This window comes from Berghia stephanieae, chromosome 2, assembly GCF_034508935.2.
Source record: "Berghia stephanieae isolate SIO BIC M18660-M18661 chromosome 2, UCSD_Bste_1.3, whole genome shotgun sequence".
Classification (NCBI taxonomy): Eukaryota; Metazoa; Mollusca; class Gastropoda; order Nudibranchia; family Aeolidiidae; genus Berghia; species Berghia stephanieae.
Genome location: NC_088361.1, coordinates 124,130,581 through 124,137,649, shown reverse-complemented (window position 1 = coordinate 124,137,649; position 7,069 = coordinate 124,130,581). Strand labels below are relative to the sequence as shown.

At 36.8% G+C, this 7,069-nt stretch overlaps 1 protein-coding gene across 2 annotated transcripts in view; it reads right to left on the bottom strand.

Annotated features, from left to right (window-relative positions):
• The window catches only part of LOC144966506 (zwei Ig domain protein zig-8-like), a 363,782-nt gene extending 357,574 nt beyond the window's left edge, over window positions 1-6,208 (bottom strand). For both annotated transcript variants that reach the window (XM_078903125.1, XM_078903126.1), the window contains exon 1: window positions 5,945-6,208. The gene's annotated coding sequence lies outside the window, so the exon portion shown is untranslated. The remainder of the gene's footprint in view (window positions 1-5,944) is intronic.
• Window positions 6,209-7,069: the final 861 nt, after the last annotated feature.

The window sequence follows — 7,069 nt, the reverse complement described above, 5'->3', positions numbered from 1 at the left end:
TATATTCTATCTCAATATAAAAAAGACGAATAATATGCTCTTTAATATTGTATTGTGAGAGAATACTGATCAATGTCCAATAAAAGAAGAGATTTCGCATAGATAATTGCCTTGTACTGGATTTACCTTAAGAAAAGAAACTTCAAATCTGACCAGGTAGACTCTAGATTTTAATTCCAAAGGCAAAAGAAAGGTTGGATGACCAAAAATTTTCAAATTGCCGAGTAGTCCAGACGAGATTAAAGCCTCTATACCTACACTATTTTCGTATATTTATTGGATTGTTCGGTTACATCGACACTTAGCCCACTTTGGTGTAACAATTTGAAATCGGGTGTCGTGAGTAATAAGTAGAAGATATTGCCATTTTAATTCAAGGTTGCTTATACTAAAAAGAGGCATGAATAACAGGCTGGTTTTGTTTCTAAACATTTTTGAAAATCAAACCGCTGTAGGCATTGTAAGGAATATAGGCTGACATTTAACATAAAATAATAAAACTATTTTGATAAAACAGAAAGCATTCAATACTGAATGCAATTTATATTCGAATATGTAACTGGCAAAGAGCAATGGTGAATATTGCCAACCGCTATTTCTTAAACAACGCTTTACAAATGACTTATTCTATATAAAATTCTTATCGTTACTGTCCCGTGAGTTCAATTTAGCGACAATTATTAGTTAGTAATAATATTAGTATTAAAAGGCATAATGGAAATCCTGAAATATGATATCAAATGCTTTATGCTTTATGGTTTGTTTTTTATTATTCTTTATAATTAATTTTTATATTGCACCTGAAATAACAAAAATGGTTCTGGTGTTTTATGAAAATGTCCGAGATGTCCAGACCACCATTAGACTGGCGAGACAACCAGACAGCCCTATCCTAATCAACGGGTCTTTCTACCCGTCTGCCATTGGAATGGACACCCATCAAAACACCTCTCCACTCCAGTCTATTCTCGACATGATTACGTGGAGTGGTGATATAATTTATTGGATTGTTCCATCACACCGACACTATCGACTAGTACACTTTGGTGTAACAGTTTGAAATTGGTTGGCGTGACTGATAAGTAGTCAGCTTTTTCGTTTGAAATAGAGGGCGTATCTACTAAGATGGAAAAGAACGCGAGAGCATTTATATAGAGCAATATCCACTAAACGTGCTCTAAGCGCCTTACAAGGGATCCCTAGCCAACAGCAACTTTAACATGTAAAACGAGACATAACGCCTCTGAGACGATATTACAATTTTTCGGACACATACAACGCTGTTGACGACCAGGTACTCATTTTAAACCTGAATCGGGTGAGATAATGTGAGTAAAGAATCTCTTCCAAGTACTCAACTATGCGCCGCGCAAAGCAGGACTCGAACCCTGGACCTTCCGATCCAAAGGCGGGTGTCACACCACTAGACCACATAGCCGCACAGGAAGGTATGGATAACAGGGTGGTTTTGTGTCTAGACATTTTTGAAAGGCAAGGTTCTGTTTGCGTAGGACAAGTTGGGTGACTATGGGCAAATGATCTTAAAGCTCATTAAAGGCGCAACGCTGATGATATCCCACTAAACCTATGCATACAAATATTATGTACCTAGCAATGGGCAATGTTTGTTACTGCGAACTGTTACTCAATAGTCAACGCTTTAAAAATGACTTGTTCAATATAAAATTATCATTTTTTCTAGCTTTGTGTGGCCTCTTTGGGCATTGACATATATCATAAATCGTGTTAAACATGGTGCAATCCTGTAAAATAATGATGAAAGTGTGTCACGTTGTTCTTTTAAATCCAACTGATTTTACATTATACCAGAAACTACAAAAGGTCCTGTTGTTTTATTAAAATAATGTCCGAGATGTCCCATACTACCATTAGACTGGTGAGACAACTAGACAGACCTATCCTAATCAACGGGTCTTTCTACCCGTCTGCCATTGGAATGGACACCCATCAAAACACCTCTCCACTCCAGTCTATTCTCGACATGATTACGTGGAGTGGTGATATAATTTATTGGATTGTTCCATCACACCGACACTATCGACTCGCACACTTTGGTGTAACAGTTTGAAATTGGTTGGCGTGACTGGTGAGTAGAACCTATTGTCGTTTTAAGTGGGTGGTGTTTATACTGAAAGGAGGCATAAATAACCGGGTATTTGTGTCTAGACGTTTCTGGAAGTCCAGAAGCCGTAGTAAGGAATTTAGTGTGGCAAAATGTTAAAGAATTGTATGTATTAGTATTAATAAGAAGGCATCGATGTGAAATAATGTCTTGATAATGTGTGTGTTTGTGTGTGTGTGTGTTTGTGTGTGTGTTTCACAAAATTTTGAATTAATAACAGAAAAATGGGTGCCAATGAGCGAATAAGCCATAAACGCATATGTTAGACTCAGGTATGAATGAGTAACAGCCAATAGTTACAGTGACTTGGTTGTGTAATGAATGCAGTGTTGTTTCTAGTTACTGAATCAACAAAGGGATACGTTACATCATCGACATTGGCAAATGACAATGTTGTCCATACGATACAGTCAAACGGACGGGCTCTGATGGACGGATTTCTAGACCTTTCTGCCGTTTGAATAGACATGGATAGACGCTCATTAAAACATCTCAATCCAGTCTAATTTCGACATGGACAATGTATCAAACCTATCCTAATGAATTCGCGACACATTTTTAGCGTTGTTATTCGTAAACAGCGTATTAAGAAAAGATTGCAACCAGCCTCTCTATTCAAAGTACATTACTTTGTATTGCAAATACCACTTCATAGGGATGCGTGAGATGTATTAGCCAATAATGAAATACTGACAAACGTTCAGTGGCATTTTGACTTACGGTAAGTTACTATAATCGTTGTTTTGTTTTATTTTTGTTGTGTTTTTTTTTAATAGATTCCTGCAGTCAGGCAATTATTATGCCAATTTGCCGTGAAGGTACAAGTGTCAGATTAAAGTTATGCAAGAAAATTACCTGGGTTTCTATCTGTCTACGTGGAAACCATCTGTCATAGGTGATATTTCTCCGTCTTGTTTTGTAAAACCGTAAAGATTTATGTACGCCATTGAGGCTCTATTAAGTACGTATCCGAATTAATATCAGACTTTTTCTGCTTTAGTGTCAGTAAGTAATAAAAAAAAAGACCTGGGGTAAATTTGTTGAAGAAGATTATCTACACAATAACTCGTGACGAATTTTAAAGATTATATTCACGCACTTCAAACGTTCTGGGGAGGGATTTAACGCTTTCCTTACCAGCCATTTTCAGAATTTTCTCCAAAATTTCACACCCACCAAACACAATATTTTTTTCTTACTCAAACAGAAAAGCAACAAATACATTTTATGCATAATATTGATCAGCAAATGAACTCTACAACACAGCTAATTTTTTCTTTAAATTGTGTGATTTACAAAAGAAATCTGAATGATAAAAGTGTTGGTTGGATGGTAACGAATGTGACGATTTTCCTTTGGGAGGTAAGGAGAGGGTTAATCTTTATTATTTTACATGATATCCTTTTCTCGTGCCCATCATCTGAATCGTGGTCACGTGGCTTGACGCTTGATTTGTGTGTGACATGTTGGTCCCGTTGAGTGCGGCGGCCGGCGCAAAGTTGAGTCTCTGGAAAAGGTTCTTAACGAATATTTTCTCACCATTATCGCGGTGCCTTGCAACAGTGTTTGTTTATGTGCGGCTATGCGGTCTTGTGGTATGACACTCGCTTTCGGATCGGAAGGTCCTGGGTTCGAGCCTCTCGCTCGGCGCATAGTTGAGTCCTTGGAAAAGGCTCTTTACTCACATTCTCTCACCGTATTCAGGTGTAAAATGAGTACCTGGCCGTTGACAGCGTTGTCTCTGTCAGAAAAAAAAATTGTAATATCGCCTTACAGGCGTCATGTTTCGTTCTACAGTGTACGTGTTGCTGTTGGTGAGGACCCCTTGTAAAGGGCTTTGAGCACATTTAGTGGATATAACGCTATATAAAAGCTCATTTTTTTATGTCGAAAAGAATTACAGACCATCACATCTTGTCCTATCTAACTTTTGTTTGTTATTGGCCCTATAAAGCTTTTGAACGCAATGAATAAATAGCACGCTTTTTAACAAAGCGCACACCATTCTCAGTCAAGTATTAGATACTCATCGCCAATATAAATGACATTTAATATTATGATAATAAAACACACGTTCAGTTGCATCATGTCAGTAAGAATTTATCTTTTAATTACACATCGCATTATTCATACTTTGCAAAGCGGAAAGTTTTGTAATCTGCAACAAGGAGGAAAGTGCAAAGGCAATCACGTGACCTTGTTGAACACAAACATGATAACGAGTGCTAAAAACACAATTTTTTAGTTGAGTCAAGGCTTACTGCCCTTATCCCAATCACCTTGTTGACCAGGTGCTTCAATTAGTCTGCCAGATACTTAAATAAATTACTAAACTTGAGCATTTATATTGCGCAATATCCACTAAACGTACTCAAAGAGCTCTACAAGAGGTCCCTAGCCAACAGCAATATGCAGGACGAAACATGACGCCTGTTTGGCGATATTACATTTTTTTCCCGAAAGAGACAACGCTGTTAACCACCAGATACTCATTTACACTTGAGTACGGTGGGGAAAATGTGAGTAAAGAGCCTTTTCCCAAGGACTCAACTATGCGCCGATCAAAGCGCGACTCGAACACAGGACCTCCCAATCCGAAGACGTGTGCCATACCACAAGACCGCATAGTCCGATTCGTATCGATGTTACATTTCTCCTGATGAGAGTTATAACCAGATGAATAAAAGGTAAATCATTTATTGAAAAGCAATTCAGACTTAACGGATTACCATTATTTTAAAAAACATAATTTTGATGTCTCCTGCAACATTGCTTGTAAGACGGACGGAATGTCTTAACAGATGAGAGTGGAAGTAAAATGTCAGTATCCTCGTTACATGAATGTGTGACATCCGAAATAATTTTGTTCTTAACGAATAAAAGTCAGTGAACTAACTGCAGGATCCAATAGATCAGTGAGTGGAGGATCCAGAAACGTACTTAGTACGATCCATGTTAATTAAGATGCATCTGATATTAGATATCAGGGACACACTACTCTAATCATGTAAGTGCGAGAGGGGTGATTTTGAGAAGTAAATGTAAAAAACTGCGAAGTCCCAGGTTTGAAAGGTTTGTTGTTTGTTTGCTTTTTGTCACTTAAATAGATTGATATTTGAAGGCCAATGTTTCTGCCCTTTTTTTAATACGTGGTTTTCTAGAGTACGGTAGTTAACTGGTTAATATGGTGTTAAGACCAAATGGCTCTTCCTAGAAAATATCAGGATTGTGGTCAGTCGCTGTTGGTCACAAAACTAAGGGAGGGTTTGGGCTTTAATATAAGCTTTCAAAGATTAATGTTACCGTACGTAACGTCTGCACTGGTTATAGTGAACGTCTTTGACATGTCAAAAGTACAATGTGGTAGACCATTGTCTTAATACGAGAATGACAAGAACTTGCTATCGTCTGTTTCACGCGACAAAAGAATGGGAAAAACTCTAGCCCCGTGTCCGAGAAAGTTTTAACCCTCTACTCACAAACCATAGGAAAATCGGAACGTCCGTTACGATATAAACAGCAATTTTAGAAATTCGGATTTGTTTTATAAATCACAAAATTGAAAGAAAGATCTTTGTTACATTTACAAAAACTTACTGATATTTTATGAAGCTCGTTTTGCACGACAAAAGTATGTATAGCACGTACATATAGTTTTTATATGTCTTTATGGTTGTTCGTTATGACATTTCAGTAAAAATCTTGAAAATTGTCGGTAACGAAAGAACTACAAAAGGATATCAGCATATCACAGGATGGTTTGAAATTCACGCATACATATTCCACATAAAGCAAACTCACCACTTCTTTGTCAAAGCTGGTAATATATCCCAGAATAACTCTACGTACTCCAAGTTTTGAATAGCATATATCTACCGAAAAGTCCGATACACCAGCAAATCTCACACTTCTTTTGCACTTCCTATTATAAAAGAAACAACTGCATAAAGAACAGGAGGTTCCGTGTCCTTTGACAACCGCGATGAATGCTTGAAAGAGAGATAATTTACAGATTGTATCAATAGTAGTGAGATAAGCCGGCACGGATCGGAGACTTGAAGAAGTGAAGAGGGAGAATTATATTCAAATCTACAAAACTTAGAAATGCAAGGAATCGTAATTCTTGGCTATTATACCCACTGTACTGAATATTTAAGAATGGTAACTCGGAAATTCGGGAAATTCTAAAAACCGAAATATATCAAAGTGAAAGTGCATTTTTAAGTCGTGAATTATTAATTGCTTCTTGTTACAATATTAACATATCAGAACAGTTGATTGAATTGCAAATAAATAATCGCATTTTATAGCTTTATTTGCGCTTAACTAGGTTAACACTTCGGTCGGATAAAATTGACAGTGTTGCAGACAAAAGACATAGGTACATTGAAGACGAGATAAAGCTTGAATAATTATTCATATTTATTGTAATTTGTACAATTGTACCGATCAAAAATAATATTAAAGGAGAAGAGGATGTTATATATAATAAAACTTGGGACAATTCAAGAAAATTGTTTTGTTTTTTATAATAGTAATACTCTATACTGCCGGACTCTGACAAAAAGACGCATTTAACATTTTGACCAGAAAACATGTCCTTTTAGGACAAGTTTTCTAGCCAAAATTTTGAATACGTCAGTATAACTGCGTGGAATTATCAAGCTAAAAGCAGTATTTAACAGACAGACGCCACTATATACATCTAAAAGTTTGGGTATATTTTTACTCCGTCAGGCTTTAATTGTTGTACTCTGGAAAGACAAGTATTTAAAAATTTGGCCAGAAAACTCGTCCTTCAAATATTGATCGATTTAAATGAACCTCATCATGGCAAAAACTCACAAAGCTGGGAGCTCGCGAAGTTCAAGGCAAATGAAAGTCGAGATTTGAAGGACGATTTTTAAGGCTAAATTTTTAAATCCT